This window comes from Drosophila serrata, unplaced genomic scaffold, assembly GCF_035046125.1.
Source record: "Drosophila serrata isolate PLE 108 unplaced genomic scaffold, ASM3504612v1 contig_276, whole genome shotgun sequence".
In the NCBI taxonomy this organism is placed as follows: Eukaryota; Metazoa; Arthropoda; class Insecta; order Diptera; family Drosophilidae; genus Drosophila; species Drosophila serrata.
The window spans coordinates 3,126,442-3,139,222 of record NW_028257174.1 but is presented as its reverse complement, the minus strand read 5'-3'; the positions used below and the strand labels follow the sequence as shown (position 1 = coordinate 3,139,222).

Below are 12,781 nucleotides of genomic sequence, written 5' to 3'. Positions count from 1 at the left end.
GAAAACTCAACTGCAACACTAAATGTGCGCAAGCAGAGTAATTGTCAACAAATTGCACTCAAAAAAGTATTTCGAGCAGGGTTTTCTAAAATTTAAAAAAATTTGTTTAAGGATCTGCAAAAATTACAAATCATTTCAAATTGCAGGTATAAATAAGCAGTACAATAGCAAGTAAACTACTCCTATGTAAAATAAAGAGTAATTGCCAAACAATGTTCACTCATAAGTATTTTGAACAAGGCTTTAAATAAGTTTTAAATATTTTTAGACACCTCAAATTATTTAAAATTGCAGCTAAAAGCAAGAAATGAAACAAATTTTGTATAGCCTTGCAGAATGAAATTCGATCACCAGGAATAAATAAAATATAATTTATATATATTTATTTTTTAAAACAATAAAGTAATGCCAGCTTTCATTTCATTCACCTATACATTTTATATTTACAGTTTTACATTCACCATTTTTCATTTTCCTCTATTTTAAGCACAATTTTAGATAAATATATAATAATTGCTATATATCAAATTTGATGAAAACGTGTTGAAAACTAGAAAAGGTATACGTTTTTTCTTAAAATTTTCCGATTGTTCCTATGGCAGCTATAAATATGTGTATATATAGTCCACCGATTCGCCATGCTCCGACTTATATACTAGTAAAATTATATAGAAAAATAACTCCACAGTTTCTTTTAGGATAAATTTGTTTTAAAAGAAATCCCGAGCATCTGTGCATATGATTCCCAACTAGTTCTAACATCCACGGAACGAAGTGCCAGCCAAGTCTTAGAAAAGAGTTGTTACAAAAGTTGCAAGTCATTGTTTATTAGTGTTCAAAGTTAGGAACTGATCAAACATAACATACTTACTGGTCATAGTTACTTACTGTTCAGAGTTACTTAATGTTAATTAATACTTACTCACCAGAGTTACTTACTGCTCATAGTTACTTACTTATCTTAATTACTTAATGTTCACTGAGATTTACTGATCATAGTTACTTACTGGTCATAGTTAATTACTGAATATAGTTATTCATGATTATAGTTTTATTTATTTAATAATTTTGTTTTATTTTATTAATTTTTTTTTTATTTTACATTGTTTTTCTCTCTGTGTTACAATAAAAACGCAACAAGCGAAATGAAGTGAAGTGAAACGGTCATCGCGGATTAGCGTAAACGTAAAAAGTTCGCATATGCGTGTGTGTCCATGTGTGTGTGTAGGAGTGTGTGTGTGTGCCAGTGAGTGTTAACAGTTAATTGTTTTGCGTGCGTGTCACATGTCCCTATATCTCTCTACAAAGCACACCCAACCCCACCGCACCCCACCTCCAACCTCCTCGCAGCATCTTTGTGTCACCAAATTGTGTCATTAGCAGTCGCATAAAAAGCAAAATGGCCCGAACAGCTCATTGGCACGTTCCAAAACTCGCCATGAAGATGATGACATGGCCATCTTCTTCTTGGTTAGCTCCCATAATTTCTTAGTCTCTCTCTCTCTCTCAGTCGCTCTCTGTTAACTTTTTTTTTGCCAGAGTTTTATTTGCCAGCCATAAAGGCAAGTTGTCCGGGTTTATAACCGCAGAATAAAAGTTAAAAATTTATAAATCTTCTCTGGAAAGTGTGAGAAAGTGTGTGAAGCCTGGCACTGACGGAAAACCCATTGACATTATTGTTGAAAATAAACTCTAGGGAATTTAGAGAGTTTCAGATTTCTATAAAATATTTTCTTTTAGTTAAAAGAAAATTGTAGAAAACAGAATATACTTTACATTATTAATTAAAAACATAACATATGTCAGCTGTAAAATGTTTCCTTTTTGTTTATCAGAATAAATAAACCAAAGGTGAATAAGTTAATAAAAGAAATAACAAAAAAGTAATTAAATATTATAAAAGGCGATAGCATTTACAATCGAAATAATCGATTTATTATATTTCAAAATCGATAAGACAATGTTTACATTTAAAGACAGTAAATACTTTTTAAGATTTATAAATATATCTTTAAACAATTGATAACCGATAGCTTTTGCTACCAACAAAATATCTTCTTGTTATCGAATCTTATCGACTTTGATTCCGCTGTTCCCTTTTCCATACTCTTTTTTATGATCCTTATGATTTGTAGAGACAACCTGAATATTTATCCCCAGAAACCCATCATGGATGCTACAATCGCAAAAAAATCGATAGCATTGTTGAACTTTTGATGTGATTGCCAGCTCTAGGAAAACCCTTTTCCCTCCCCCCTCACCATAAATGGCAACCATGGCCGATTGCTGATATGACAGCTTCAACCAATTTCTTTTTTTCTGAGCTGTTTACACTTGCTGCAGCGTGCGAGCTTAAATTTTCCGCTTTTTGATGTGCCAATTTTGCGCCCAAAAAAGAAAAATCAACGTATATATGTATATATTTATATATATAAAATAAAAAAAACTTGCGTCAAGCGGCAGCGAAACTAAATAAATAAATGTATGCTCACACCCACGCATACATATGCACACTCATGCATGCAAGTTTTATTTAAGAGTGCAAAAAGTAAAGCAATAAACACGGACACACACACACACACACACACACACATAGATACCGGCAGGGCCAACGGGGCGTATGTGTGTTATGCATGGAAATAAAAGTTTTCCATAATTTTGTATAAGAAAAGTTTTCTTGCGTTGTGTTCTCACCATAGTTGCAAGTGCTTCCTGCCCTTCCCGTTGGATTTTTATTTTATTTTTCTTTACTTTATTTTTTTTTTTTTTGGTTTCTTTTTCTGGAAAAGCGAAGGAAAATGGGTGGTGGGGTGGTGGAAAAACGGTAGGCGGCGTAGAACAGAACTGCTGGCGGTCTAGGCCCAAAGTGGCTACAAAACTTTTACGCTGCTTGTGAATTAATTAAAAGATGAACTGGGCAGGCCAACAAAAGAGAAGAAAAAAAATGTCTAAGATAAAACTAAAAGGGAGGAGTATGAGTACTATATATATAAATTATATATAGTATATATTTCGTATAATGGCACAAAGCAACGCTGTCTTTGGGGTTAACTGCTGATGGGCCTGGGCATAACCTTTAAGTAGACTTTTATTTTATGGTAGGTTTATGGAAATAAAACAAATATAATAATGCAGTTATCTTTAGAATTTGATTTCAATTTTAATATGATTTTCAATGCGAATTTATACATTTAATTTGAGCTTAGATTGTTGGCCAAAACGAAATTATCCAAAGTGTCATATAACAGAAAATTATGATGTCCAGAATCGTTGACCAAATGAAGTTTTAAAACGTCGCTTACAATTAAATAATATCTGAATGTTCTAAAGATGACGCTTTGGCCTGTTCAACGATGTTTTTTAAATATTTTAGATCTCGAGTTGGTTTTTCTGAATGGGGCATTTGAGCTTCTTCTTGAATTGATAATAGGGCCAGGTGGTAAAGGGTACTTTTTATAAACACCTCAGTTGTATTTGCCTTTTTAGCCAGTTTTTTAATGCTTATAATCTCGTGGCCAGTCTGTTGGTAACGAGATAAATAAATGGTTTATAATAAATTTATAAAATATTTGTTTAAGTAATTGACTCACCTCATCATATTCGCCAAAGTAACGCTCTAAAGGACAAATGGGTAATTCAACTATTGACTCTTCAGATTCGGCGTCACTGATATCTTCTTTAACATCTTCCACTAGTTGTTCTTCTTTATCCTCTGACTTGTTTTCTTGATCGTCTTCTACTTTGTAATCGCCAGTTCCGTCATTTTTCTTTTTATCTATTATGGCGTCTTGCTTTAGTATTTCTTGTGTATCGCCTCCAGCTAATATATTCTTAGTGTCTTTCGGTTTTCCTTTTGTTTTTTTCTTATGGCTTCGAGGTTTTTTAAATCCTTGTACGAGTCCTGACATATCTTCCCCTTCATATATTGTTAAAATGCCATCCTCATCAAGCGGTTTTCCGGTATAAAAACCAACATCTGTGGTCATGTTATAAATGGTCCGTTTCAGAACCTTTGGGTCACATTCGCTCCGGGAAACGAGCTTTTCAAAATCCCATGGATCGCTGAGGTTCAGCATAAATTTGGTCAAAAAATACGCGCCTTTCACATCTTGAATGTTATTAGAATATTTAATCTCCTCTTTATCTTTATCGACTTTAGGTTTATCTTCCATAATACTTTTAAAGTTTTAGAATAGAAATATATATGAATAAATGTTTAATGTTTGATGTTTACGCTGGAACAGTTGGAGCTATACTGATTTATTGGGGAGTTCAGTCTCTGGATATTAACAATTCGACTGACATATAGATCATGGATTACTTTCACTTTTATTTTTATTTTCTAAGTAATTATTTATAAATACATTACAAGAGAGAGAGAGAGTGAAATTCCCACATAAATCGGCTCAACATCAAGGTGAGTGCATGGGATACAGCTTTGGTTGACTTTTTTTGTGGGCAACATACGACATGTGGCTAAATCCAATACAGAAGCTGGCTAAAAGGTGGGTGTGTGTGTGTGGTATAGTTGGTAGAGTGTGCAGATTGAGGCGGCTTAGGGAATGGGCTGGGAATGGTATGCAAATGGCAACTGCGAGAGAGCAACACAAATGCAATTTGTATAATTGACTGTGACTGTGACTGTGGACTGTGTGCGAAGCTGTCTGGGTTGCTTTTTATACCCTTGCAGGGTATTATAATTTCAGTCAGAAGTTTGCAACGCAGTGAAGGAGGCACCTCTGACCATATAAAGTATATTTATTCTTAATCAGGATCAACAGCCGAGTCAATCTAGCCATGTCCGTCTGTCCGTCTGTCCTTCTGTCCGTCTGTCCGTCAGTCCTTCTGTCCGTCTGTCCTTCTGTCCGTCTGTCCGTTTCTACGCAAACTAGTCTCTCAGTTTTGAAGTTATCTGTATGAAACTTTGTAGTTAGTCTTCTATATACTCTCAATCGTATATGTGTCGGAACAGGCCGGATCGGACGACTATATCATATAGCTGCCATAGGAATGATCGGAAATTTTTTACAAAAAAAAATTATAACATTTTCAGTTTTCAACAGAATTTGATCAAATTTGAGATATAGTCATTTCATATTATTCTACAATTTTGTGTAAAATTTTATGAAAATCGGACTACTATATCATATAGGTGCCATACAAACGATCGTTAGTTTTGAAGGAAAAATTCAAATCTGTGAAAGTAAAACACAAATATAATATATATAGGTGAATGAAATGAAAGCAGGTATAAATTAAATGTTTTTAAACATAAATAAAAATAATTTATATTTATTGGATTCCTAGTCATCGAAGTTCTATCTGCAAGGGTATACAAACTTCGGCGTGCCGAAGTTAGCTTCCTTTCTTGTTCGATTTGGATTGTATTTGGGTTGGTATATATTTAAACAATTTGTCTGTGTATGTGCCCTGGCTCGGCCCTATTTTAACTTTCCTCCATGTTCATGTCCTGTGCTGTGTCCCGGCCAGCATTTTAGTTCACGTGCGGTTTTTTTTTTAGTTTTTGGCAACTGAAGTTGGTCTAAAAATTGAGGGAGTTGCTGCCGGAATTTGTTTGCGGTTAAATGCAATTAAAAAGAGATTTACAAGCAGCTACTACACCGTGGCCTTCTCACAAAAGTGTCCACCAAAATGCAGAATCACTGAGACAGAAAAAGAAAGAGAAAGCGAGATGCAGAGAGACAAAGACAGGGATAGGGACATTTAAATGTTGGCATTTTTGTGTGTGCATTATGTTGGCCTTCAGTTGAAATAACTGAAATACTCATTCATATACGATACGAGGGAGCACATGCTTCGTTTCGGTTCATTTTTGGTTTATTTTTGGCTTAGTTTTTCCAACTCCAAGAGTCACTTACCAAAAAGAAAAAAAAACCGGGGAAACCCCTGTTGGCCTCAATGGGCATTGAAGCTTGGGAATAGAAAATTATTGGCCCAGGGAAAGTGAGTTATGGATTTATTAATTGTGCAATTAGAGAGCTTTAAGTCTTTTAAATAGAGTATACTTAAGAAGGTATCTTAAGCTTAAGAAATAGAATAAATGATGGAAGTTCAATGGAGTATTTGTTACTAGTTTACTAGTCTTAGAATCTCAACACTTTAAAATGAATGCAACCCAACTAATTACTCATAAGAGAAGAAACTCTGGTAATATGCGAAATATCTTTGAAGGGCAGCGGAATGGCATTCAAATGAGGCTGCAAATTGCCTCGTTTGGATTGCGCCAACACAATTCCCATTAAAATTGACTTCAAGTTATTTACATAGCAATTAATAAATGCCATTACAGCCCAGCAGGCAGGCACACTGACGCAGCAGGATATTTTTTCCTCCTGTGGGGCAAAAAAAAAAAAAAAGAAATGAAGATGAAGAAATAAGCGGAGGAGCCAAACGAAGAAAAGAAAATACGCAGAAAAAAAAGGTACATGTAAATATTTGAGAAAAGCACAAAAGCCAAAAAGGGACAACAATGAGATGTAATGAAATAAAATGACAAGCGCCTCAAAGGAAGGCCGTGGCAGCATCGCAGGATCATGCCAAGAAGATATATCGTATGAATTAAAAATGCAAACAATAAAGTATTTCCTTTCTTGTCAACCAAGACGACACAAATTAAAAAATATATATTTATATATATATATATATATATATGAACAGCTGGGGATAAATTAATAATCAGACTTTTTGAAATGAAATTATAGATATATTTGAAACAGCGCAACATGAATAATAGATTTGTATAGATTTGAATAGATTTGTATCCTAAAGTTTATTAATAAATTTATCGACCTTGTGATAGAAAGCAACTTGAACTTTAATATCATTAATAAATACTTCTTCTTATGATAAATACTTTTACTTATAATAACTACTTCTCCTTATAATAAACACTTCTTCATTCTTATCTCTATTACTAACTATTTAATAACTTTAACTTTTAACTTTAGAGGAACCTATATATATTATTTTTGTATTATATATATATTATTCTATATATGTATTAACTTTTAAATTAGATATATCTAGTAAGTTGTTCACTACTGTTATAGTAAGTTCATGTCCAGAGTACCGATGTTTGGCTTTCATCTTTCCTCTCTCCAGAGATACAAACGGATACAAAGATACATATATTTTTTTTGCCAACGTCCTCGGGCGACAGGGAGCTGCCAATTAATGTGGATACTCCCACATCCTGTGGTGGGGGGGGGGGAGGCGGTATTCAGTGGGCGTGGCAGACCAAAGGACGTGACGTGCGACTGCCGCCGCCCATTTTGGTTTTTTGCAATTTTCCAAATTACATTTGGAAATTTTTGCATTTGTCGTCCGTCCTGCTTTCCACTTTCCACTTCCATTTCCATTTTACATTTTACATTTTTTGCAGAGTAGAGAGAGAGAGAGAAAGTTCAGCTCTTCTCCTTTTTGTGTTGTTTTGGGCTTAGAGCAAAAATATTTGTATATAAATATTTGCCATGCTTTGTTCGTTTCTTTTAACGATTTCAAGCATTTCTCTTTCTTAAATATATTTCCATGTTTGCCCTGGCTGATTGTAATGCAATTTGTATGCATTGTGCATGGCCAAGCAACAGCAGCAGCAGCAGCAGAGGCAGTTGGGGGAATCCCCCGCCGTCGTTGAGCAAAAGTCAGGCAATCTGGCAACCCTTTTGGGAACGGCAGCTGCAACAGCAACTGCAGGCTGCACCCACAAAACAGTGCTGTCAACAATCTAAGAAAAAGGATGTAAGAAATACAAAAAAAATGAAACAATATCAGAGATTGGGGAAATATGTAAAAAATAAAATAGGGCAGAGAAAGTTGTGCCAACTCTGGAAATAATCAGAAGAAAAACACTAACTAACCTTCAAAGAAAAGCTTGCCTAAAATAATTAATAGTTTCTTTGGGTTCATTTTTTATTATATTTGTTTATCAAGAATTTATCTAAAAATTTAAAAATCAATTTAAATAAATCTAGAATATGTATTATAAGGAATTATGCCATTATCTTTTATATTTATACTTCTTTTATTTATTATTAAACTTAGTTAACTTTTTAAACTCCTAAATTGTAGTAAGTAATGTCTTTCCTTTATCCTTCTAACCATAAAAAGGACAAATTCGTATTACAGACAAAATTATGACAGACAAACAGAGACGAAGGGCAAAATTATTTGCACAATGGAAATTAGTTTTAGCTTTTTGCATTTCCCCGCAATGCATACAAATGTCAAGCGATTGGGGAATGCCTTGCCACTTCTATATTTCAAACAAATACTTAAAGATATAGATTCAGAAAAATATAAAATATAATATTTAAAATTAAACCCCTTTAGATAGAACTAGATGATGGTAAACAATTGCAAATCAAAATATTGCACTTTCAACCAATTGAGAGGGCAAAGCGTCAAAGCAGCAGAATCAGCAGCAAAACAAATCGTGCGCAAGAAAGCTGAAAGGGCAGAAAACAAAGGAGAAAGAAGCTGGAAAAGCTGGGAAAAAATAGGAAGATATAAAAAAAAAATGAAGCAGGTCCCCAAAGGAAGAACCTTAAATACCCTTACGGGTAAGGGGATTAAAACTCTTTAAATAAGTTAAATGATTGTTAAATGTATGCTTCCCATTTGTGAAATGTCATATTTGTAATTTGAGTTTTTCTATAATATAAAATACTCCCTACTCCTTTGTGGAAAATTTAATTATATGCTCTAAATATTTAATAATATTATATATATTTTTAAGATTTATTAACCCTCTTACATTTTCAAAGTACTCATTGAATGTGTATTCCAAGGACAATTGTACCCTCTGATGTCATTACCAACACAACTCTGTGCAGAGAAAGCGATAGATTTGAAAAGGGAACTCAATTGTCCGGCAGTTGGCTTTAACAATGGCATCGAAGTTGAACTGAAAGTGAGACTAGAAATTGAACCGGGTTAGCGGCAATAAGCAGATTTCACATCAGGCATGCATATGGTCTTTGTTTCTTAGGGGTTTTTCCTCCCTTTTCTTTTTCGTTTGCCACAACTCGTGTGCAATTGACTTGGCGAATCCTTTTCTCCAACGCCTGCCAAGTGTGTCATAGAAATTGTGGAATGTCTTTAGTGTGGGAAGTCTCTCTGAAACCCATTTCTGCCAGCCAAAAAATGTCAATGTGCTTTAAATAATTTCCTCAAACGAAATAGAGAATAATCTTTAAACAATTAAATAAATAAGAGCCCAGCAAAGTCTATCAAATTAGGAATAGGTCATGAATTTTGTGACCTGATGAGCAACAGGACAAAGATCACGGACCTTTGCCACCCAGGGGGCTTTCAGCTAAAACTTACTCAGTGGCAGCATTATTATTATTTTTATTTTATCTTATTTTCTTTTTTATTTCCTACAACAGACAGAGCCAGAGAGCTGGTAACTAAATAATCTTTGTGTAAAGTTTTTCTTTGTGGCGCTCAGTGAGAAAAAAATAAAAAAGTAAAAGGGAGGAAAAGAGGAAGTTACTGGAGCTTAGGCGACTGCCCGCTGTGAAGGAGCTTGATCCCACCGATTGTGTTGAAGAAGGGGAACATCACAAATAAAAAAAAAAATTCAGAGCCAGTGGCTGCAACAGGAATCAGTGGGTTATAAGCCACCGAAAGCTGCGTGACAAGAGCTGCAAGGATAAGGCAATAGGAGGGGGGACTTGCCACTAAACCGAAATAAAAATACAAAAAACAGAGGTCAATAGACCCTGGTTAAAATAGAAATACAAATATATTTTACTCAGAAACTAACTCTATTCCACAAATGTTTAATATAAACACATAGATTACTCCTAAAATAATTATACCCCTTGCATCAAAGTCCTATTCAGAACCGTAGTTCCTTCTGCATCTTAAAATTACTGAAAACTTCCTGTATAATTTCTCTCAGCGTTGTTACCAAATCCCAAATCCTTTGATTACTTGTTGGTAAAGCCATTGAAAGCTGGCCAATTTATTTACTTCCACTAGATTGGCAGTTACTTCTTGGGCAAATGATTTTTCGCTTTACAGATCAAGAGTTTGGTAATCGCTTTATATGGTCACACGAGCGCCGCTTAGCCGAGAAACTTAAGCTCTGGCCACACTGGACGAGGGAAAGTTTTTGGCAAAAGAAAAGCGAGGCCAACAAAGTTTTGAGGAACGTGGCAAAAGGTGGCCGGAAAACAAGCCACAAGCTGCGCAAATGGTGTAAGTTTCGTTGCCCCCCTTCTGAGCCATATCCGCATTTCCACACACACACAGAGATCCGCATCCGTATCCATATCCGTGTCCATATCCGTATCCGCATTCGCATCGAATGGGTGTGTGTGATGCCTTTTTGTGTTGCAGTACTTTTGTTTAAGAAGTTTACACTGCTTCTTTGAAGCTTGTTCTTATATATATTTTTTTTTAAGAAAACGACTTCAATACACAGAAATAAAAATATTAAAAATATTTACAGCGAAATGGAAATATTTTATTTTTACTAAAAATACATTTTTTGACATATTTTAAAATGTATTCTGTGTTTACTGACTAGTTTGTGTTTCAGAATTTTCTGTGGTTCATATTTTTTAATATATGTATTGTAAAATCTATTTAACAGATTTGATGCCTTTAGATTGAGCTAAAAAATTCATTGCACAGTTTTTTACAGCATTTTTTTCTGAAAAATTTATACCCAAATCCTAAATAATTATTAAGGCCTTGTGAATTTTTTCATGCATTATTATTGGCCCGAATTTGTTGGTAAACTTTTTTATACTTTTAATTCTTATTTCATTGAGGAGTTTATTTATGAGTTTTTATGAAGAACAAGTCTTGGTAAACTTAGATTGGTGAATGCTTAAAGTTTATTCTATACTTTAATATATTTATAACTTGAAACGTATCCATCCATACAATATTAACCAACTTTTTAGAAACAAATAAATTATATATCCTTAAGCATATGTTATATATATATATCCATAAATATATGTTAGTTTAAAAAAAATCCTAAATAATTATTAAGGCCTCGTGAATTTAATCATGCATTCTTATTGACCAGAATTTGTTGGTAAACTTTTAATACTTTTAATTCTTTTTTCATTGAGAAGTTTATTTATGAGTTTTTATGAAGAACAAGTCTTGGTAAACTTAGATTGGCGAATGCTTTATTCAATACTTGAAAAATAATAATACTTTATAATAACTGGAAATATATCTATACAATATTAACCAACTTTTCAGGAACAAATATTTTGAATATCTTTAAGCTGTGGTTAATGCAGGTTTCCATCTCTGGCTTAGTATATAGCATGTATATTAGTTACAAATTTCTTTATCTGTGCGATGCAACAACAACAAACGCTGGCCATGATAAAAGTAAAACTTTATGCAATAATAGGAGGCGGTGGAATGGGGTTTGTGACGATGTGGTTCAAGGCTGGACTTGGCCAAATGGCTGGGCTCGTGGTGCACGTTATTGCCAACATATGTTGCCCGATATTATAAAACTAGCAACCAGTCTCTCGGCCGGGCCAGGGCATGTTGCATGCAACTTTGTGTTGCCACAAATCATGTACCGTTTTCAAAGAGGCAGCCCTCACTTAATTTATGTTTCTTCCTCAACTCCAAATCCAGCCCCCAAAACAAATTGGTATTTATTTGTTTAGTTATTTTTGTGTGTGTTTTAGAAAACACTATTTACGCCCATATACAACATATGGAGATATGTGTATATGTATATATATTTTCTGGCATTACACTGTGTGAACTCGATTGATTATTTATGGGAACGATGGAGTAATTTGTTGCGCTAATTACATCAAATATGTTTGCGGGGCAATTAAATTAATTCAAATTGGCTGCAGTTCAGTTCAGGGTTTCGGTTTGACAGTTTGAAAATTTGATGCCGGGACCTGTCAGCATATCAGATATCGGTTGTAGATATTTATTTATATATATATTTGGTATATATTGAGTTCTGGCTTCCACTTACCATTTTGATATTTTCCCTTTCTGTATATTTGTTTTTATTTTTTTTATTTTGGTGTCCATCACATGTTGCGCCTGCCAAATGCTGCCCTGTCATCGGGTTTTCTTATTGTCTTCGTCCTATTCCCTTGCCTTTCCTCAGTTTTCCCTCAGCTTTTCCTTCGCTTTTCATGACTTTCCTTCTTGTTGTGCCAGCTATTGGCAATTGTTGGAGCCTATTCGAGCTGTCACGCCCCCAGCTTCCCCTTCTATAGGGTTTTTTGTTTGTTTTTTTTTTACAGCTTCTAATAACAGAAAAGTGCTGCTGATTTGGTTCATCACTTCAGTGTCATTTCCGCAATGGAATTGTCGGTACTTGTTGTTTTTCTACACACAAAAAAGAGTTTTACAATGTTTCTTTTTAAAATGAATTATTAAGCTTAGACTTATGGATTTTATAGAAATGAAATGACAGGTTTTATTGTTGAATTGAATTCATTTGTTTAATTAAATTTTGAAAATATATTCTGTAGTAGTTTCAGCTTAAGAAATTTAATGGTAAAGGGTATTTTCATTTTATTCAGGAGCTTAAAAGAATGTGAAGGACTCATTTCCGACCCTATAAATCATATATATTCTTGATCAGGATGAAGAGTCGAATTGATCTAGCTATCTCAGGCAATAAAAAAATTTTTTTAATTTTTTTTCGAAATTTTATAAGGGGTTTTATCATTAAAATTGGCAAAAAAAAGGCAAAAAATTTTACTTTTTTAAAACTATAAATTGAGTATGCAGATTTATTAAGCTA

The 12,781-nt window shown here is 34.0% G+C and overlaps 1 long non-coding RNA gene across 1 annotated transcript; it reads right to left on the bottom strand.

The window, feature by feature from the left end:
• Positions 1-3,135: 3,135 nt before the first annotated feature.
• LOC110180543 (uncharacterized) lies at positions 3,136-4,257 on the bottom strand. The gene is made up of 2 exons (XR_015272496.1): positions 3,591-4,257; positions 3,136-3,520 (listed from the first exon to the last, which is right to left on the bottom strand). It is a non-coding gene; the product is annotated as an uncharacterized LOC110180543 (long non-coding RNA).
• Positions 4,258-12,781: the final 8,524 nt, after the last annotated feature.